This window comes from Phaseolus vulgaris, chromosome 2 (genome assembly GCF_051622355.1).
Source record: "Phaseolus vulgaris cultivar YP4 chromosome 2, ASM5162235v1, whole genome shotgun sequence".
Classification (NCBI taxonomy): Eukaryota; Viridiplantae; Streptophyta; class Magnoliopsida; order Fabales; family Fabaceae; genus Phaseolus; species Phaseolus vulgaris.
This window is the reverse complement of record NC_143499.1, coordinates 48,456,220-48,476,131: the sequence shown is the minus strand read 5'-3', so window position 1 is coordinate 48,476,131 and position 19,912 is coordinate 48,456,220. Positions and strand designations below refer to the sequence as shown.

The following is a 19,912-nucleotide window of genomic DNA, read 5'->3' as shown; positions in this document are numbered from 1 at the left end:
ATTGCCAAAACATGATAGTAGAACTATAGTCTCATACATCCAAGGAAGAAAAAAGCAGCATTAGCATGCTCTTAGGCAGCCACTGCGAATGTTTAGAGAAACAAGCCTTCATTGGTATCATCACAGACGATTCATTGCATAATAATAAAATTGAAATTGGAAAATATGGATAGATTAAAATTGCCAATTACAGTACATCAATTTTACCATCTTAGATTAAATATTCCATCCTACAATGATCAGCAAAACACAAGAAAATAGAGCTGACAAAGTGAAACAGATGGATGAAGTGAATGTTAGAGACTCGTACATCCCTAAAGAACTCAGAGACACTGCTAAAAGGGCTGACGAAAAGTCTCACATCTTCAAGGAACAAAACCTCAGTAACAACATGCCAAAACACCAATCGGACAAGAGAACAATTGAAAAGCAAACAATGTAACTAATCAAGAATTTAAAAAATGAGATTAAGTTAAATATGATCAACGAAAGGGTCATTAGATAGGAGCGAAAGACTAAAACTAAATAAATATAATCACAGATAAATCATCTGAACTATGCTTATGATCATCATATGACCCTTCGTATATAATTATAACACAACAACTTGATCAACTATGGGTAGAAATCCCTCAGCCTTGAGACCGTCCCGAGACTGATATGTTTTGGGCCGATATGACATGCTCCCATAGGTGGTCCAGTTGCATTCGTATTGGGTAGCGTACCCGCCCGGGTAGGTATTTGATCGACCAGGTCTGGAAGACATTGGGCCTAAGTCCAATTCTAGAGTTTAACCAAGATTCTTGGAACACTGTTGATGAATCCCCATGGAGATATCATTATGTAATAACAATAAATTGGATAAATGTAAACATACAGAGTAATTTTACTGGCTATATGTAAACAGCTCTATCAAAAGCAAGTTTTTTACTGTCTATATGTAATAATTTTGCTTTAACATTAAATTACCGTATATGCAATATCAGTAAACATTTTAAATCTAGAGTTACATAATTACTGATACAAAAATAAGTCATGTATATCATTCTTCATTTAAGAATCCCACAATTGTGATTCAGCCTAAAACTGCTGCTTAACTTAGAAAATATAGTAGCTTCCACAATTCAAAAGCTGTGATAAATTCAGAAGCAAAATCAAATTCTCTCAACATTATTCTGAACGACAGTACAACCATACTCTCAGACATCCAAGGAAGGAAATAGCAGCATTAGCTCTCAAACCCGGGAAAGGCGAAAGCTCTTAGGCGGCCACTGCGAATGTTCAGAGAAACAAGCCTTTGGATTTATCATCATCGAGTTGTTGAAGAACAACCAAATACTACTTAACAACAATCTACACTTGACATCACAATTTCAAAAAAATATAAAACAGAACTAAGTAAAGTAGCAGATCTACTATAATAAAAAAACATAAAGACTCAGACAGCCAAAGAAGTATAAAAGCAGCATAATCTCTCAAGCCACTGCGAATGTTTAGAGAAACAAGCCTTGATTGGTATCATCACAGACAATTCATAATAAAATTGAAATTGGAAACTATGCATAGATTAAAATTCCCAAGATTTATGCGTCTGCGTCTGTAAAATCATACTTCTGTTGTCTCAGCCTAGAGATACAAAACTTAAAATCAGATTCTTCTTTTAAATACATAAATTTAGAAGTTTTACATCAATTGTTGATCAGCAAAGTTTCTCACAGAAATTAACCACTTAAAACAACTGTTTGAATTTCAACGCTCACTACGTTAAATATGAGGTTGAGATATAGCCTCTGCTGTTCACATTTGAATGGATAAAATTCCACTGAATTGCTGAGAAAGAAAGTTGAAGGTGAAAGGAGAAATGACACACTATAATATAAGAAAAGAGAGGAAAGTTGGTCTTTCGAGGAAAAATGAGAATGTTGACCCTTCAAAACTTTTGCATGCATAGTTTTTTTAAGCCATTCATCTTTTCTTATATACAAACTTTTTAAAGATCCTATTATAACTTATAATAAGAATTTTTTCAATTTTCTGATAAATTAATAACACATTAAGTTTAGAGAAACAAACCTTAATTGGTATCATCACAGACGATTCATTGCATAATAATAAATATAGATTAAGTTAAATATGATCAACGAAAGGGTCATCGGATAGGAGCGAAAGACTAAAACTAAATATAAGCACAAATAAATCATCTAAACTATGCTTATGATCATCATATCATATGACCCTTCCTATATAATTATAACACAACAACTATGGGTAGATAGTCCTCAGCCTTGAGACTGTCCCAAGACTTATCGGTTTTAAGCCGATCTGACATGCTCCTATAGGTGGTCCAATTGCGTTTCTGGGTCCGAACGACATTGAGTTTAAGTTCAATTCTCAAGTTTAATAAAGATTTTCGGGACTATCGTTGATGAATTCCCATAGAGTCATCTTCATGTAATAACTTTAAGGTAAATATATAATGGAAATAAATCTTATTAATGTATAATATAATATTGTGCATTAATAAGATTGATTTCCATAATATATTTAGCTAAATTAATGTTATCACGTGACAATAACTCCACGGGGGTTCATCAACAATTGTCCCGAGAATCTTGAGTTAATTCGAGAATTAGACTTAGAGGTTCAATTCTCGTCGTCCAGACTCGATCAGTCAAATACCTATCCGAGTCACAATTGGACTCGTACATCCAAAGACACTACTACAGGGACTGACGAAAAGTAGCACATTTTAAGGAAACCAAACCTCCGTAGCAACATGTCAAAACACCAATAGAAAAGCAAACAATGTAACCAAACAAGAATTAAAAAAAAATAGATTAAGTATCATAAAGACTCATTAGATAGGACCGAAATACTAAAAAGAAATATAATCACAATAAAACATCTAAACTATGTTAATAAACATCATATGACCCTTCTTATATAATTATAAGACAATTACACAGAAACAAACCTTAATTGGTATCATCACAAACGATTCATTGCATAATAATAAAATTAGATTAAGTTAAATATGATCAACAAAAGGGTCATCGGATAGGAGCGAAAGACTAAAACTAAATATAAGCAAAAATAAATCATCTAAACTATGCTTATGATCATCGTATCATATGACCCTTCCTATATAATTATAACACAACAACTATGGGTAGATAGTCCTCAGCCTTGAGACTGTCCCGAGACTGATCACTTTTAAGCCGATCTGACATGCTCCTATAGGTGGCCCAATTGCGTTTCTAGGTCCGAACGACATTGAGTTTAAGTTCAATTCTCGAGTTTAATAAAGATTTTCTGGACTATCGTTGATGAATTCCCATAGAGTCATCTTCATGTAATAACATTAAGGTAAATATATAATGGAAATGAATCTTAGTAGTGTATAATATAATATTGTGCATTAATAAGATTGATTTCCATAATATATTTAGCTAAATTAATGTTATCACGTGACAATAACTCCACGGGGGTTCATCAACAATTGTCCCGAGAATCTTGAGTTAATTTGAGAATTAGACTTAGAGGTTCAATTCTCGTCGTCCAGACCCGATCAGTCAAATACCTATCAGAGTCACAATTGGACACGTACATCCACTACTACAGGGACTAACGAAAAGTAGCACATTTTAAGGAAACAAAACCTCCGCAGCAACATGTCAAAACACCAATTGAAAAGCAAACAATGTAACCAAACAAGAATTAAAAAAAATTAGATTAAGTATCATAAAGGCTCATTAGATAGGACCGAAATACTAAAAAGAAATATAATCACGATAAAACATCTAAACTATGTTAATAAACATCATATGACCCTTCTTATATAATTATAAGACAATTACACAGAAACAAACCTTAATTGGTATCATCACAGACGATTCATTGCATAATAATAAAATTAGATTAAGTTAAATATGATCAACAAAAGGGTCATCGGATAGGAGCGAAAGACTAAAACTAAATATAAGCAAAAATAAATCATCTAAACTATGCTTATGATCATCGTGTCATATGACCCTTCCTATATAATTATAACACAACAACTATGGGTAGATAGTCCTCAGCCTTGAGACTGTCCTCTCGGTTTTAAGCCGATCTGACATGCTCCTATAGGTGGCCCAATTGCGTTTCTAGGTCCGAACGACATTGAGTTTAAGTTCAATTCTCGAGTTTAATAAAGATTTTCGGGACTATCGTTGATGAATTCCCATAGAGTCATCTTCATGTAATAACATTAAGGTAAATATATAATGGAAATGAATCTTAGTAGTGTATAATATAATATTGTGCATTAATAAGATTGATTTCCATAATATATTTAGCTAAATTAATGTTATCACGTGACAATAACTCCACGGGGGTTCATCAACAATTGTCTCGAGAATCTTGAGTTAATTCGAGAATTAGACTTAGAGGTTCAATTCTCGTCGTCCAGACCCGCTCAGTCAAATACCTATCCGAGTCACAATTGGACACGTACATCCACTACTACAGGGACTCACGAAAAGTAGCACATTTTAAGGAAACAAAACCTCCGCAGCAACATGTCAAAACACCAATTGAAAAGCAAACAATGTAACCAAACAAGAATTAAAAAAAAAATAGATTAAGTATCATAAAGGCTCATTAGATAGGACCGAAATACTAAAAAGAAATATAATCACGATAAAACATCTAAACTATGTTAATAAACATCATATGACCCTTCTTATATAATTACAAGACAATTACACAGAAACAAACCTTAATTGGTATCATCACAGACGATTCATTGCATAATAATAAAATTAGATTAAGTTAAATATGATCAACAAAAGGGTCATCGGATAGGAGCGAAAGACTAAAACTAAATATAAGCACAAATAAATCATCTAAACTATGCTTATGATCATCGTGTCATATGACCCTTCCTATATAATTATAACACAACAACTATGGGTAGATAGTCCTCAGCCTTGAGACTGTCCCGAGACTGATCGGTTTTAAGCCGATCTGACATGCTCCTATAGGTGGCCCAATTGCGTTTCTGGGTCCGAACGACATTGAGTTTAAGTTCAATTCTCGAGTTTAATAAAGATTTTCGGGACTATCGTTGATGAATTCCCATAGAGTCATCTTCATGTAATAACATTAAGGTAAATATATAATGGAAATGAATCTTAGTAGTGTATAATATAATATTGTGCATTAATAAGATTGATTTCCATAATATATTTAGCTAAATTAATGTTATCACGTGACAATAACTCCACGGGGGTTCATCAACAATTGTCCCGAGAATCTTGAGTTAATTCGAGAATTAGACTTAGAGGTTCAATTCTCGTCGTCCAGACCCGCTCAGTCAAATACCTATCCGAGTCACAATTGGACACGTACATCCACTACTACAGGGACTCACGAAAAGTAGCACATTTTAAGGAAACAAAACCTCCGCAGCAACATGTCAAAACACCAATTGAAAAGCAAACAATGTAACCAAACAAGAATTAAAAAAAAATAGATTAAGTATCATAAAGGCTCATTAGATAGGACCGAAATACTAAAAAGAAATATAATCACTATAAAACATCTGGGACCGAAATACTAAAAAGAAATATAATCACGATAAAACATCTATGTTAATAAACATCATATGACCCTTCTTATATAATTATAAGACAATTACACGATCATGAGAAACAGAAAAAGTAATTTTTTAAGACAGAAATTTTTAAAACAATTAAGTACATAAACATCATACAAATAAAATAAATTACAGGAAAACGAAGGCTTCAGAAAGAAGTAGTGGTCATACAATGTTGTTCTCTAATTCATACATCATTGGAAAAAAAATACAGAAATAAAGATTATCAAGAATCATAAACAAAAAGAGAACCACAGAAAAACTAATGAACATTGGCCTCATAGAGAAGATTAGTTTGATTCACACATAGAGTAGTTCAGACATATGCTTGTCTATTATTTTCAATTTAATCATAGGCCAATCAAAGAGTACGAATCATGGTACTGCTCACAATAACAAAGATTGGAAAAAAGAAACGGACAAAGAAGGAACTCATATTGGTGGTGATGTAGCAGGATGTTCGGCAAGGCCGATTTGGCCAATTACACGAGACCTTATCACAGAAATTTTCACATATCAAAAAAGAAAAAACAAAAAAAAATTGTTTGGAAAATAATTTAAAATGAATGCTGAATTTAAATTATAATTAAATTTTATAAAATAATTGTAACAAAACATATATCAAATTTCAAGGATAGGAAAACTTCTTTTCACGCATAAAAACCATAAACTAAGAATTCAAAAGCAAATTAAGTATTTGCCGTCGTTGGGGATCATAATATCATAGTTGAAAAGTATTTCTATTGCCAAAAAATGACAGTAGAACTATAGTCTCAGACATCCAAGGAAGGAAAAAGCAGCATTAGCATGCTCTTAGGCAGCCACTGCGAATGTTTAGAGAAACAAACCTTGATTGGTATCATCACAGACGATTCATTGCATAATAATAAAATTGAAATTAGAAAATATGGATAGATTAAATATGATCAACGAAAGGTAATCGGATAGGAGCGAAAGACTAAAACTAAATATAATCACATATAAATCATCTAAATTATTATTATGATCGTCATATCATATGACCCTTCCTATATAATTATAACACAACAACAATATCTACTAAGGGTAGAGAGCCCCTCAGCCTTGGGCCCGTCCCGGGACTGATCTGTTTTGAGCCGATCTGACATGCTCCTATAGGTGGCCCAGTTGCGTTCCTACTGGATAGCGTACCTGACTCGGATATGTATTTGACTGATCGAGTCTGAACGACATTGGGTTTAAGTCCAATTCTCGAGTTTAATCAAGATTTTTGTAACTATCGTTGATGAATTCCCATGGAGTGATCTTCATGTAATAACATTAAGGTAAATATATGATGAAAATCAATCTTATTAATGTATAATATAATATTATGCATTAATAAGATTGATTTTCATAATATATTTACTTAAATTAATATTATCACATTACGATAACTCCACGGGGGTTCACCAACAATTGTTACAAGAATCTTGAGTTAATTCGAGAATTAGACTTAGAGGTATAAAAATAAAAATGATCAACGAAAGGATCATCAGATAGTAGCGAAACACTAAAACTAAAAACAATCACAGATAAATCATCTAAATTATGCTTATGATCATCATATAATATAACCCTTCCTATATAATTATAACACAACAGCTATGGGTAGAGAGCCATCAACCTTGAGACTGTCCCGAGACTGATCGGTTTTAAGCTGATCTGACATGCTCCTATAGGTGGCCCAGTTGCGTTCCTGGGTCCGAACGACATTGAGTTTAAGTTCAATTCTCGAGTTTAATAAAGATTTTTGGGACTATCGTTGATGAATTCCCATAGAGTCTCATCTTCATGTAATAACATTATGGTAAATAATAATGAAAATCAATCTTATTAATGTATAATATAATATTGTACATTAATAAGATTGATTTTCATAATATATTTACCTAAATTAATGTTATCACGTGACAATAGCTCCACGGGGGTTCATCAACAATTGTCCCGAGAATCTTGAGTTAATTCGAGAATTAGACTTAGAGGTTCAATTCTCGTCGTCCAGACCCGATCAGTCAAATACCAATCCGAGTCACAATTGGACTGACGAAAAGTAGCACATTTTTATGATCTAAACTATTGTTATGATCGTCATATCATATGACCCTTCCTATATAATTATAACACAACAACAATATCTACTAAAGGTAGAGAGCCCCCTCAGCCTTGAGACCGTCCCAGGACTGATTAGTTTTGAGCCGATCTGACATGCTCCTATAGGTGGCCCAATTGCGTTCCTACTGGATAGCATACCTAACTCGGATATGTATTTGACTGATCGAGTCTGAACGACATTGGGTTTAAGTCCAATTCTCGAGTTTAATCAAGATTTTTGTAACTATCGTTGATGAATTCCCATGAGGTCATCCTCATGTAATAACATTAAGATAAATATATGAAGGAAATCAATCTTATTAATGTATAATATAATATTGTGCATTAATAAGATTGATTTCCATAATATATTTACTTAAATTAATATTATCACATGACGATAACTCCACGGGGGTTCACCAACAATTGTTACAAGAATCTTGAGTTAATTCGAGAATTAGACTTAGAGTTTTAATCCTCATCGTTCAGACCCGATCCGTACATCCAAAGACACTACTACACGACTGACGAAAAGTAACGCATTTAAGACAACAAAACCTCCATAGCAACATGCCAAAACACCATTTGAAAAGCAAACAATGTAACCAAACAAGAATTTAAAAAAATTAGATTAAGTGTCATAAAGGGTCATCAGATAGAAGTGAAAGACTAAAAATAAATATAATCACAATAAATCATCTGAACTATGTTTGTAAACATAGTATGACCCTTCTTATATAAGTATAAGACAATTACACGATCATGAGAAAGAGAAAAGGTACTTTTTTAAGACAGAAAATTTTAGAACAATTAACTACATAAACATCATACAAATCAAATAAATTACAGTATTACAGGAAAATGAAGGCTTCAGAATGAAGGCAGTACTGGTTGCGTAATCATGAAAGATCATACAATGTTGTTCTCTAATTCATATATCATTGGAAAAAAACAAATACAGAAATAAAGATTATCAAGAATCATGAACAAGAACATCGATAGAAAAACTAATGAACAAGAACATCGATAGAAAAACTAATGATCCACACAGAGTAGTTCAGACATATGCTTGTCTATTATTTTCGATTCAATCACAAGCCAAACAAAGAGTACAAATCATGGTATACTCAAAATAACAAAGACAGGAAAAGAGAAACGGAGAAAGAAGGGACTCAGAACCTGGGTGGTGAGATAGCAGAATAGTCAGCAAGGCCGATTTGGTCAACTACAACGATTGAAACACAGAAATCGTCACAGTCCACGATTTGATTTCCGAGAACACTACAAACAAAGAAATTCTTTTTATGTGTATTTCAATTTGTAAAAAACTAATTTGAAGATATATGAAACTGTGATTGAAACATTGAAACATACGACTAACTGAAACTACTGAAAAATGAGGAAAGTGGACCTTTGGAGTACAATGACAATGTTTTAACATCCATAATTTTCTAAGGCCATTCTTCTTTTCTTAAAGACAGAAAAGTTAATTTTAATCCATATCAGCATTTCATACATAGATTCTGGCCTTATTTTGGCTTATGTTACAATCAATTACGGATGAAACTGGACCGCAATTTCACATTCAAGGAGTGTGATTATAAAAAGAGACGCTACAATAAACTGAGATATACATTCAATTTCAGTTACATTAAATTCACATAAGAATGAGGATATTGAATTTATTATAATAGATGATAATACAATACTTGAACGTCTGTTCGAACACGATTATTTATAAATATTCATTTTTACTTTCATTCAAATAATCCAAATTTTAATAGAAAGACTTTGGTAAAACATTTAATAATACTATCTAAATTTGTAAGAAATTAAATCACATCAATCATAATCCAGAAAAGAAAACTTTTTCACTATGCATTTCTACAGTTTCAGCTTTAACAAAAAATTACAGTATTTGCAATATCAGTAAATAAGTCATGTAAATCCATTCTTCCCACATTTGTGATTTCCCATAAAAGCTGCCTAATATTTTAGCCTCTACAATTCAAAAGCTCATAAATGCAGAAGCAAAACTAAATACTCCCGACATTTTTCAGTAAATAAATCCTTATACAATAATACAAAACGATAAAGAATACAAACAGAACAATACAATTATTAATGCAGTCATTATTAAGACATAAAAGGAGCAATATTTGGAGAAAGGGGAAAATCTTAGTATTTGCAGTCATTGTAATATGATACATTCATACTTCTTTTACTAATTATAGATGAAAAGAGCAAACTGATGGATGTCTATGTCTACAAGAGACAAGTATTTCTGTTGGCCAAGAAAATAACAGTAGAAGAATAGCCTCAGACATCCAAGGTAGGATACATGCAGCATTAGCTCTCAAGCCAGGCGAAGGCGAAAGCTCTTAGGCGGCAATTGCGAATGTTTAGAGAAACAAGCCTTCATTGGTATCATCACAGACTATTCATTGCATAATAATAACTAGAAAACTGGAAAACATGCACGTACCAAAATTGGTGATTACAGTACATAGATTAGATATTCCACCCTACAATGATCAGCAAACCACAAAAAACAGAGCTGACAAAGTGAAACGGATGGATGAAGTGAATGTTGAAGACAAGAACATCCCAAAAGCATTCAGAGACAATGCTAAAGGGCTGACAAAAAGCCCCACTTGTTCGACCAAAACAACCTCAATAACAATATGAAAAACACCAATAGGAACAAGAAAAAAATTGAAAAGAAAATAATTTAACAAATCAAGAATTAAAATAAATAAATTAAGTTTAGCATGATCAATGAAAGGGTCATCAGATAGGAGCGAAAGACTAAAACTAAATATAATCACAGATAAATCATGTGAACTATGCTTATGATCATCATATGACCCTTCGTATATAATTATAACACAACAACTTGATCAACTATGGGTAGAAAGCCTCAGCCTTGAGACCGTCCTCGGACAATCATATCTAATTTCAAGGATAAGTTAACTATTTATAAATTAGACGCTTAAAATCCATATCCTACGAACTCAGTAGTATAAATTTCAATGCCCACTAAGTTCGACCAATATTAATTATAAATAATGGCCATGATTTCCCATAAAACGGCTGCCTAACTTATAAGATACAGTAGCCTCTACCATTCAAAAGCTGATAAATGCAGATGCCGTCGTTGGTATTTGCCGTCGTTGGGGATCATAATATCATAGTTGAAAAGAGCAAATTAAGTATTTCTGTTGCCAAAAAATGACAGTAGAACTATAGTCTCAGACATCCAAGGAAGGAAAAAGCAACATTAGCATGCTCTTAGGCAGCCATTGCGAATGTTTAGAGAAACAAGCCTTGGTTGGTATCATCACAGAGAATTCATAATAATAATAAAATTGAAATTGGAAAATATGCATAGATTAAAATTCCCAAGATTTCTGCGTCTGTAAAATCATACTTCTGTTGTCTCAGCCTAGAGATACAAAACTTAGAATCAGATTCTACTTTTAAATACATAAATTTAGAAGTTTTAGACATCCAACAGTAAGATGATTGAGGTCTCAGACATCCAAGGAAGGATATATACAGCATTAGCTCTCAAGCCTGGCGAAGGCGAAAGCCACATAAGAATGAGGATATTAAATTTATTATAATAGATGATAATACAATACTTGAACGTCTCTTCGAATACAATTATTTATAAATATTCATTTTTACTTTCATTCAAATAATCCAAATTTTAATAGAAAGACTTTGGTAAAACATTTAATAATACTATCTAAATTTGTAAGTAATTAAATCACATCAATCATAAACCAGAAAAGAAAACTTTTTCACTATGCATTTGTACAGTTTCAGCTTTAACAAAAAATTACAGTATTTGAAATATCAGTAAAAAAGCCATTCTTCTTTACTTAATCCATTTAAGCATATCATATATTCTGGGTTTATTTCGGCTTATATTACATAGTTATGGATGAAACTGGACTGCAATTTCACATTCATTGAATGTAATTATACTGAAACACCACAATAACCTAAATTCATTTCACATAAACCTAAAAAATTGTTGTTCAAAAGAGCAAATTGATGGATGTCTATAAGAACAGACAAGAATTTATGTTAACAAAAAAAAAAAAAGTACAATTATGATCTCAGACATCCAAGGAAGGAAATAGCAGCATTAGCTCTCAAGCCCGGCAAAGGCGAAAGCTCTTAGGCGGCCACTGCGAATGTTTAGAGAAACACGCCTTTGGAATTATCATCACCGAGTGAGTTGTTCAAGAACTCACACCAAACATTACTTAACAACAATATACAATAAACATCACAATATCATAAAAAAAAAAAAAACATTACTCAGACATCTAAGGAAGAATAAAGACAGCGAGGAGAAAGCCGTGAAACAAATCATTCATGTTACAATTACAGATAAACACCAATCAACTATAAAAAATAAAAATAATAATTACATACAACAGTAAGATGATTATCATTGGAAAAACAAATACAGAAATAAAGATTATGAAGAATCATAAACGAAAAGAGAACCATCGATTATCAAGAATCATAAACGAAAAGAGAACCATCGATTATCAACCATAAACGAAAAGAGAATCATCGATTATCAAGAATCATAAACGAAAAGAGAACCATCGATTATCAAGAACCATAAACGAAAAGAGAACCATCGATTATCAAGAACCATCGATACAGAGTAATCATAGAAGGCAATCAAAGAGTACGAATATGCTCAAAGAAACGGATAAAGAAGGGACTCAGAACCTGGGTGGTGATATAGCAGAATCGTCGACGAACGATTTGGCCAATTTCGACTAAGGAAGCCTTATCACAGAAATGATCACAGTCCACGATTTGATTTCCGAGAAATATTACATAAAAAGCCAGCACAACAATCACACAACTTAAAAAAAAAAAATTTAAAATCGATCTGTGTGATACTAATTAAAAATCTCGCTTTTATCTATACCTATATATATATAGGTAGAATGGGATTCTTCTCTCAATTCTTTATTCTCTCAACTCAAAATTTATTTTTAAGTTTTTTCAAAATATTTTAAATTTCAAAAAAAAAAATTAAAAATTTTCATATATTTTAAGTTATAATATTTTTTAAACATATTAGATAAAAAAATTTAAAAAATAAATATTTCAAATATTGAAGTTTTCTAGATTTTTTTCTATTTTATTCTTATATTAATAATTTATTTTATTTTATTATTATGAGCATCATTTTTTGTTTTTCAAAAATTTTAAATTTTCAAAATTTTAAATCTTCAAAAAATTTCAAAATAAAATATTCAAAAATTTAAAATTTCATAAAATTGGTAACAAAAATTTTATTTAAAATATTTTATAAAAAATGTATTTAAAAATAATTTTTAAATTTATTTAAAAAGTCACCTTTAATCTCTATTAGATCAAAAGGAGAGATGAAATGACGTTGAAAGACCATCCCAACAATTAATAATTCTTTTTATGGTTATTTTAATTAGTAAAATTTGACAGAGCCTTTCATAAAATTGTGATTGAAATATAAAATGGGGAAAGTCGACTTTGGTAGTAAAATGGCAATGTTTTAACATCCATAATTTTCTAAGGCCATTCTTCTTTTCATACAGTTAATTTTTAATCCATATCAGCATTTCAAACATTGATTCTGGGTTTATTTTGGCTTATGTTACAATCAATTATGGATGAAAATGGACCACAATTTTACATTCAAAAAGTGTAACTATAAAAAGAGACGCTACTATAAACTTGACTTACATTTAATTTCGGTTACATTAAATTCTATTCAGAAATATTTGAACATCTGTTTGTGTACGATTATATATGAATATTCATTTTTACTTTCATTCAAATAATCCAAATTTTAATAGAAAGACTTAGGTAAGAGATCTAATAATACAATCTGAATTTGTAAGCAATGAAAACACATCAATCATAATCAAGAAAAAGAAAAAATTTTCAGTATTCGTAATGTTGCAGCTTTAACAAAAAATTACCGCATTTGCAATACCAGTAAGTCATTTAAATTCAGTCTTCCCACATTTGTGATTTCCCATAAAAGCTGCCTATACAATTCAAAAGTTCATAAATGCAGAAGCAAAACTAAATACTCCAGAAATTTTTCAGTAAATAAATCCTTATAAAATAATACAAAACGACAAAAAACACAAAAAGAAAATGACATTCATACTTTCTTTACTAAGTATGGATGAAAAGAGCAAACTGATTGAGGTCTAAGTCTACAAGAAACAAGTATTTCTGTTGGCCAAGAAAATGACAGTAGAACAATAGCATCAGACATCCGGAAGGATAAATGCAGCATTAGCTCTCAAGCCTGGCGACGACAAAAGCTATTAGGCGGCCACTGCGAATGTTTTGAGAATTCGTTGACATCATCACGGACGATCCATTACATAATAATAACTTTAAAATTGGAAAACATGCACAGACTAAAATTGGCGACTACAGTACATAGATTAGATATTCCACACTACAATGATCAGCAAAACATAAAAAACACAGCTGACAAAGTGAAAACGGATGAATGAAGTGAATGATGGTGACAAGAACATCCCAAAAGCATTCAAGAGACCACGCTAAGGAGCTGCCGGAAAGCCGCATATGTTCGAACAATATATCCTCAATAACATGACAAAACACCAATAGGGACAAGAAAAAAGCTGAAAAGAAAATAATTGATGAAATCAAAAATAAAAAATAAATAAATTAAGTTTAGTATGATCAATAAATGGGTCATCAGATAGGAGCGAAAGACTAAAACAAAATATAATCACACATACATCATATGAACTATGCATATAATCATCATATGACCCTGGAATAAATTCAAGACAATAACTATTTCATGACAAAGAAAGAAAGAAAATGAAAATGGTTGCATAATTATGAAAGATCATACAATACTAAATCATAACATCAATGGAAGCATAGAACATTTCACAACAAAATCAGATCTAGACGCCAACACTCAAAAAGAGAACATTCGATAGAAAAACAAATGAAAAGGCCTCATACAGAAGATTAGTTGATCCACATAGAGTAGTTCAGACATATGCTTGTCAATTATATTCAATTAAATCATAGGCCGACCAAAGAGTACGAATTATGGTACTGCTAGTTATAACTAAAACTGGAAAAAATAAATGGATAAACAAAGAGACTCAGAATATGGGTGGTGATATAGCAGGATTGTCGGCAAGGCCAATTAGGCCAATTACGACGAACGAGACCTTATCACAGAAATCTTCACAGTCCATCATTTGATTAAAAAGCATAGCCGAATAGAAAATCAAAGGAAATGATTGTTTGAAAAGTAGTTAATTTGAAATCAATATGGGACAATAATTGAAATTTACAACTATATTTACATAATACCAATAGATAACAAATCGGGTTAACGAATCATAAATAACATCTAATCTAAATAATTAATATTTCCAACAAATCATCAACTTCGTTATAACACAAATATTCAAAAACATCAAGTTCAAAGAAAAAGATTACTTTATTTTCACGCATAAAATCAATATACTATTCAATAGTTTACAATTAAAGGTAATTAAGTTTTACAAAAATTAATTATAAAAATCAACGTTAATTAATACAAATTGGCGTGAATTTTGATTTCCACACCCACTTCTACTAGCATGCTTCTATGGTTGGATGGATACAATGTCTAAGTGAGTTTAGAGGTGGAGAAATGACTTTAATTAATAAAATTGAAATAATTTGTCGAAAAATAAAATACAGATTGGAAGTACGAATGAGGAAAAATAGAATTTGGGGTACGATGACATTCTCCTTTACTAAATGCATTTCAGCATTTCATAAATTTTGGGTTTATTTTGGCTTATATTTCAATTAGTTATGGATGAAACTTGACTGCAATTTAACATTAATAAGTGCGATTGTACTGAAACACCACAAAAAACATAAATTGATTTCACATATACTTAAAAATTTGTAGTTCAAAAGAGCAAATTAATGGATATATACAAGAACAGACAAGAATTTATGTTAACCAAAAAAAAAAAACAGTACAGCTATGATCTCAGACATCCAAGGAAGGAAATAGCAGCATTAGCTCTCAAGCCCGGCAAAGGCGAAAACTCTTAGGCGGCCACTGCGAATGTTTAGAGAAACTCACACCAAACATTACTTAACAACAACATACAATAAAAATCACAATCACAATTTCATAAAGAAAATACAAAGAAAACTAAATAAAGTAAAATCCATTATAATAAAAAAAAACATAAGACTCAGACATCCAAGGAAGGATAAAGACAGCAATAGCTCTCAAGCCTGGCGAAGGCGAAAGCTCTCAGGCGGCCACTGCGAATGTTTAGAGAAACAAGCCTTCGGATTTGTCATCATAGAATCAAAAGAAAACACCAATCAACTATAATAAAAATTAATAATTACATACAACAGTAATATGATTGAGGTCTCAGACATCCAAGGAAGGATATATACAGCATCAGCTCTCAAGCCTGGCGAAGGCGAAAGCTCTTAGGCGGCCACTGCGAATGTTTAGAGAAACAAGCCTTCGGATTTGTCATCATCGAACCCAAAAAAAAAATACAAAGAAACTATGCTAAACAAATCATTCATCTTATCATTACAGCTGAGAAGCAATCAATTGATAAAAGTAATCATTTAATAAAAGTGTAACATGACTGAAGTCTCAGACATCCAAGGAAGGATAAGGACAGCATTAGCTCTCAAGCCTGGCGAAGGCGAAAGCTCTTAGGCGGCCACTGCGAATGTTTAGAGAAACAAGCCTTGAATGGTATCATCACAGACGATTCATTACATTATAAAATTGAAAATGGAAAACATCCACAGACTAAAATTGGATATTAAGTACATTGATTAAATATTCCACCCTACAATGATCAGCAAAATACAAGAATCAGAGCTGACAAAGTGAATCGGATGGATAAAGTGAATGTTAGGGACATATAAATCCCTAAAGCACTCAGACACTGCTAAGGGCTGAAAAATGAAAGTCCCTCATGTTCATGCAATACAACATCAATAACAACATAAAAAAAAACACCAATCGGACAGTAATTAAAAAGCAAACAATGTAATTAATCGATAAAACACCAATAGGGACAAAATTGAAAGGAAAATAATTTAACAAATCTCAATAATTTAAAAAAAAAAAAGTTTAGTATGATCAATGAAAGGGTCATCAGATAGGAGCGAAAGACTAAAACTAAATATAATCACAGATAAATCATCTGAACTATGCTTATTGATCATCATATGACCCTTTCTATATAATTGTAACAGATCAACTCAAAGAGAAAGACAAAGGTATTTTTAAGGACTCTATCAAGAGAAAGACAAAAGTAATTTTTTTAAAACAACAAATTTAAGAACAACTAACTGCAAAAGACAAATCATACAAAATTAATTAAATTACAAGAAAACGAAGGCCTCAGAAGGAAGGCAGTAGTGGTTACGTAATCATGAAAGATCATACATTACTATTCACTAATTCATTCATCACTGGCAAAACAAACACAGAAATGAAACATTTCACAGCAAGATCACAAACCATATTAAGTCATGTAAAAAATTAACACTGAAAAAGAGAAACATACTGTAGAAAAAATAATGAACATTGGCCTCATAGAGAAGATTAGTTTGATCCACACAGAGTAGTTCAGACATATGCTTGTCTATTATTTTTAATTTAATCATAGGCCGATCAAAGAGTAGCTACGGCACACAATAACTAACACTGAAAAAAAAAAAAACAGATACGTTAATCGATTGAAAATTGAAAGGGGAAAAAAGAAATGAACAAGAAAGGGACTCAGAATATGGGTGGTGATATAGCAGGATGGTCGGCAAGGCCGATTTGGCCAATTACGACGAACGAGACCTTATCACAGAGATCGTCACAGTCCACGATTTGATTTCAGAGAACACTACATCAAAAATCTAGCATAACAATGAGAAATTCAAAAAAAGAAGAACAAATAATTGTTCTTGAGAATAGAAAACAAGAATGAAACCCTAGCCTCTTGATGCGCATAGAATAAGGAGGCATAAGAAGTGCTTATAAAGAGGGGAGGGAGTAAGTGAGAACTAGGGTTTTGGATGAGTATGTAAACGGCTCTTGAATGTGCGGAGGATGCGCACTCCTTAACCTATTCCGCAAAATTGATAACCAACCAGATTACACGGGATTTTAAATTAAATATTTTATCAAATATGTCAAAATAAATAAAAATTTAACTTTTTTTTTAATTGGTTAAATATTTTAATTAGTAGTTATTTTATCTATAAAATATATATGATGAGAATTTATTCATATACAAATTATTATTTTTATTTTATCTTGAGAATCTTTTAAAATTATAATATAAAATTTACAATGAAAAATTGAAAATATAAAGCAATATAAAAAATAAATACAAAATAAACATAAATTATATATATATATATTAAAATGAAGGGTTATTTTACTATAAAAAGTTTAATCATATAAAATGAATATTCAAAATATTTATAATCTAATTTTATTTAAATATATTAACAGTTACTTGTAATTTAATTTTATCAAATTGATATCCGTTACGGTGAATTTTATATGATAACTTAAAAATATTATAGATAACAAAATGGGAAATGTACAAAACAAAAAAAAAATCTGTATATATTGTTATTATTTATTGTATATGTAACTGATATCCGTGTCAGTTATGGTGAATTTTATATGATAACTTAAAAATATTATATACGACAAAATAGAAAAATGTACAAAGAAAAAAATCTGTATATATTGTTATTAATTATTTTATATGTAAATAAAATAATATTATATATGTATATATTGTATATTATAATGAAGTCATGTTGTAATAAGAGGTTTGTTAGTAAAATGAAATATTCAAAACACTTATAATTTAATCTTATTTAAAAATATTAGATATACATAATAAATAGAAAATATCAATTTGTGTATACAAAATGGAGAAACATTTTTGTATATTAATACATAGAAAAATATTTCTACACAATTAATTGGATAAACATTTATATATATATTACTATAGATGGGATAGAATTTAAAAAAAAAACTTAATTAGTTATTGAGAGGTATAATTAAGAACACTATATCCTAACTAATTTGTATAATTGATGAACACTGTAACGTTTTTTCAAATAGTGTAGGTAAATTAGTTTATTCATTTGGGTTTTAGTGGAAAGATCTTATCATATATTACCAATTCAATCATTCCCTTTCTACGAATCATACCTAGTCAATTCAAACTCCAGAAAACAACTTAAGACAAAATATTAACCACAACATTGTTTAGAAAAAAATTACACATTAACAACAAATCATAGGAGTTTATTTCTATTTACACTCCCTGATTTTACATTTGAAATATATTTTTTCTTAAAAAAATCATTTTAAACTACAAAATCTATAAGATATTCACAAATCCAGTATTAGTTTTTTTTTATTGTAGAATCTATAATATTTCCTTACTATAATATATTTTCAATATACAAGCCGAAATATAATTTTAAAATGTATTTTTATTGTATAATTTATAAAAATTTCTAAATCCAAAATTATATTTTGAATTTGACAATTCTGTAATACATTTATAGTAAATGGGTGTTACGAATTTTACAATTCAAGAACAAAATAAAAAAAAAAAACAAACATAAAATTTTAACATATACTTGTAAGGGTAGGATTGGAATTAAACAAATATATAGAGGTGTAGAGAGGATTTATGGAGGTGTAGGGAAATTTTTTCATTTTACTCATGGACTTTATGGGCTTCTTGTAACCTATATGACCGTGTCCAAATAAACTTAGAATACAATTTTTATTGCTTTTGTTTATTGTATATTGTTTAATGGATTGAGTAGATTGTTATGCAAATGAATGGTAATGAATCTCAATGTATCTTTGTAGGTATGAGTTGACCCATTTAACCCATAGGTTTTTTTGAGATGAATAAAGTTATAAGATATAAGGACGAGTCTTTTATAATGAAATTTTATGCAGGTGTGTATTTGAATGGTGGGTCTATTTACATACCCACGTTTATTTGCGAGCAAAGAAAATGGTTGGGTTTACAATAATAACAAGTAAGA

At 30.8% G+C, this 19,912-nt stretch overlaps 1 long non-coding RNA gene, 29 other non-coding genes and 1 pseudogene across 31 annotated transcripts; all 31 read right to left on the bottom strand.

Moving 5' to 3' along the window:
* Nucleotides 1-218: 218 nt before the first annotated feature.
* LOC137813127 (small nucleolar RNA snoR99) lies at nt 219-323 on the bottom strand. The gene has a single exon (XR_011081362.1). It is a non-coding gene; the product is annotated as a small nucleolar RNA snoR99 (small nucleolar RNA).
* A 102-nt stretch (nt 324-425) lies between these two features.
* On the bottom strand, nt 426-12,643 carry LOC137812875 (uncharacterized). 2 transcript variants are annotated; one of them, XR_016518909.1, is made up of 3 exons: nt 12,509-12,643; nt 8,930-9,031; nt 426-811 (listed from the first exon to the last, which is right to left on the bottom strand). It is a non-coding gene; the product is annotated as an uncharacterized LOC137812875 (long non-coding RNA). The 2 variants fall into 2 exon arrangements; XR_016518910.1 differs by lacking the exon at nt 426-811 and adding an exon at nt 991-1,271.
* LOC137813100 (small nucleolar RNA snR60/Z15/Z230/Z193/J17) lies at nt 490-583 on the bottom strand. Its single transcript, XR_011081339.1, has one exon. It is a non-coding gene; the product is annotated as a small nucleolar RNA snR60/Z15/Z230/Z193/J17 (small nucleolar RNA).
* On the bottom strand, nt 1,196-1,318 carry LOC137813157 (small nucleolar RNA SNORD14). The gene has a single exon (XR_011081388.1). It is a non-coding gene; the product is annotated as a small nucleolar RNA SNORD14 (small nucleolar RNA).
* On the bottom strand, nt 2,145-2,239 carry LOC137813105 (small nucleolar RNA snR60/Z15/Z230/Z193/J17). The gene has a single exon (XR_011081343.2). It is a non-coding gene; the product is annotated as a small nucleolar RNA snR60/Z15/Z230/Z193/J17 (small nucleolar RNA).
* Nucleotides 3,046-3,140, bottom strand: LOC150029228 (small nucleolar RNA snR60/Z15/Z230/Z193/J17). Its single transcript, XR_016519067.1, has one exon. It is a non-coding gene; the product is annotated as a small nucleolar RNA snR60/Z15/Z230/Z193/J17 (small nucleolar RNA).
* On the bottom strand, nt 3,745-3,833 carry LOC150029227 (small nucleolar RNA snR60/Z15/Z230/Z193/J17). Its single transcript, XR_016519073.1, has one exon. It is a non-coding gene; the product is annotated as a small nucleolar RNA snR60/Z15/Z230/Z193/J17 (small nucleolar RNA).
* Nucleotides 3,941-4,035, bottom strand: LOC150029226 (small nucleolar RNA snR60/Z15/Z230/Z193/J17). The gene has a single exon (XR_016519069.1). It is a non-coding gene; the product is annotated as a small nucleolar RNA snR60/Z15/Z230/Z193/J17 (small nucleolar RNA).
* Nucleotides 4,634-4,722, bottom strand: LOC150029225 (small nucleolar RNA snR60/Z15/Z230/Z193/J17). The gene has a single exon (XR_016519072.1). It is a non-coding gene; the product is annotated as a small nucleolar RNA snR60/Z15/Z230/Z193/J17 (small nucleolar RNA).
* On the bottom strand, nt 4,830-4,924 carry LOC150029224 (small nucleolar RNA snR60/Z15/Z230/Z193/J17). Its single transcript, XR_016519070.1, has one exon. It is a non-coding gene; the product is annotated as a small nucleolar RNA snR60/Z15/Z230/Z193/J17 (small nucleolar RNA).
* LOC150029223 (small nucleolar RNA SNORD14) lies at nt 6,408-6,509 on the bottom strand (annotated as a pseudogene).
* Nucleotides 6,571-6,665, bottom strand: LOC150029222 (small nucleolar RNA snR60/Z15/Z230/Z193/J17). The gene has a single exon (XR_016519074.1). It is a non-coding gene; the product is annotated as a small nucleolar RNA snR60/Z15/Z230/Z193/J17 (small nucleolar RNA).
* LOC150029221 (small nucleolar RNA snR60/Z15/Z230/Z193/J17) lies at nt 7,144-7,233 on the bottom strand. The gene has a single exon (XR_016519071.1). It is a non-coding gene; the product is annotated as a small nucleolar RNA snR60/Z15/Z230/Z193/J17 (small nucleolar RNA).
* Nucleotides 8,394-8,482, bottom strand: LOC150029220 (small nucleolar RNA snR60/Z15/Z230/Z193/J17). Its single transcript, XR_016519068.1, has one exon. It is a non-coding gene; the product is annotated as a small nucleolar RNA snR60/Z15/Z230/Z193/J17 (small nucleolar RNA).
* On the bottom strand, nt 8,919-9,010 carry LOC137813118 (small nucleolar RNA Z43). Its single transcript, XR_016519064.1, has one exon. It is a non-coding gene; the product is annotated as a small nucleolar RNA Z43 (small nucleolar RNA).
* On the bottom strand, nt 10,066-10,189 carry LOC137813159 (small nucleolar RNA SNORD14). The gene has a single exon (XR_011081390.2). It is a non-coding gene; the product is annotated as a small nucleolar RNA SNORD14 (small nucleolar RNA).
* LOC137813131 (small nucleolar RNA snoR99) lies at nt 10,264-10,367 on the bottom strand. The gene has a single exon (XR_011081365.2). It is a non-coding gene; the product is annotated as a small nucleolar RNA snoR99 (small nucleolar RNA).
* Nucleotides 10,533-10,622, bottom strand: LOC137813108 (small nucleolar RNA snR60/Z15/Z230/Z193/J17). The gene has a single exon (XR_011081346.2). It is a non-coding gene; the product is annotated as a small nucleolar RNA snR60/Z15/Z230/Z193/J17 (small nucleolar RNA).
* LOC137813166 (small nucleolar RNA SNORD14) lies at nt 11,874-11,996 on the bottom strand. The gene has a single exon (XR_011081397.2). It is a non-coding gene; the product is annotated as a small nucleolar RNA SNORD14 (small nucleolar RNA).
* Nucleotides 12,498-12,593, bottom strand: LOC137813122 (small nucleolar RNA Z43). The gene has a single exon (XR_011081358.2). It is a non-coding gene; the product is annotated as a small nucleolar RNA Z43 (small nucleolar RNA).
* Nucleotides 12,644-14,234: 1,591 nt separating the features above from the next.
* LOC137813132 (small nucleolar RNA snoR99) lies at nt 14,235-14,339 on the bottom strand. Its single transcript, XR_011081366.2, has one exon. It is a non-coding gene; the product is annotated as a small nucleolar RNA snoR99 (small nucleolar RNA).
* A 165-nt stretch (nt 14,340-14,504) lies between these two features.
* On the bottom strand, nt 14,505-14,594 carry LOC137813102 (small nucleolar RNA snR60/Z15/Z230/Z193/J17). Its single transcript, XR_011081340.1, has one exon. It is a non-coding gene; the product is annotated as a small nucleolar RNA snR60/Z15/Z230/Z193/J17 (small nucleolar RNA).
* Nucleotides 14,595-14,933: 339 nt separating this feature from the next.
* LOC137813114 (small nucleolar RNA Z43) lies at nt 14,934-15,031 on the bottom strand. The gene has a single exon (XR_011081352.1). It is a non-coding gene; the product is annotated as a small nucleolar RNA Z43 (small nucleolar RNA).
* Nucleotides 15,032-15,823: 792 nt separating this feature from the next.
* Nucleotides 15,824-15,940, bottom strand: LOC137813158 (small nucleolar RNA SNORD14). The gene has a single exon (XR_011081389.2). It is a non-coding gene; the product is annotated as a small nucleolar RNA SNORD14 (small nucleolar RNA).
* A 94-nt stretch (nt 15,941-16,034) lies between these two features.
* Nucleotides 16,035-16,158, bottom strand: LOC137813168 (small nucleolar RNA SNORD14). The gene has a single exon (XR_011081399.2). It is a non-coding gene; the product is annotated as a small nucleolar RNA SNORD14 (small nucleolar RNA).
* Nucleotides 16,159-16,222: 64 nt separating this feature from the next.
* Nucleotides 16,223-16,346, bottom strand: LOC137813165 (small nucleolar RNA SNORD14). The gene has a single exon (XR_011081396.2). It is a non-coding gene; the product is annotated as a small nucleolar RNA SNORD14 (small nucleolar RNA).
* Nucleotides 16,347-16,459: 113 nt separating this feature from the next.
* LOC137813160 (small nucleolar RNA SNORD14) lies at nt 16,460-16,583 on the bottom strand. Its single transcript, XR_011081391.2, has one exon. It is a non-coding gene; the product is annotated as a small nucleolar RNA SNORD14 (small nucleolar RNA).
* A 70-nt stretch (nt 16,584-16,653) lies between these two features.
* Nucleotides 16,654-16,757, bottom strand: LOC137813129 (small nucleolar RNA snoR99). The gene has a single exon (XR_011081363.2). It is a non-coding gene; the product is annotated as a small nucleolar RNA snoR99 (small nucleolar RNA).
* A 211-nt stretch (nt 16,758-16,968) lies between these two features.
* On the bottom strand, nt 16,969-17,059 carry LOC137813099 (small nucleolar RNA snR60/Z15/Z230/Z193/J17). Its single transcript, XR_011081338.2, has one exon. It is a non-coding gene; the product is annotated as a small nucleolar RNA snR60/Z15/Z230/Z193/J17 (small nucleolar RNA).
* A 162-nt stretch (nt 17,060-17,221) lies between these two features.
* Nucleotides 17,222-17,302, bottom strand: LOC137813126 (small nucleolar RNA U83). The gene has a single exon (XR_011081361.1). It is a non-coding gene; the product is annotated as a small nucleolar RNA U83 (small nucleolar RNA).
* A 300-nt stretch (nt 17,303-17,602) lies between these two features.
* LOC137813113 (small nucleolar RNA Z43) lies at nt 17,603-17,700 on the bottom strand. Its single transcript, XR_011081351.1, has one exon. It is a non-coding gene; the product is annotated as a small nucleolar RNA Z43 (small nucleolar RNA).
* Between the last annotated feature and the right edge of the window lie 2,212 nt (nt 17,701-19,912).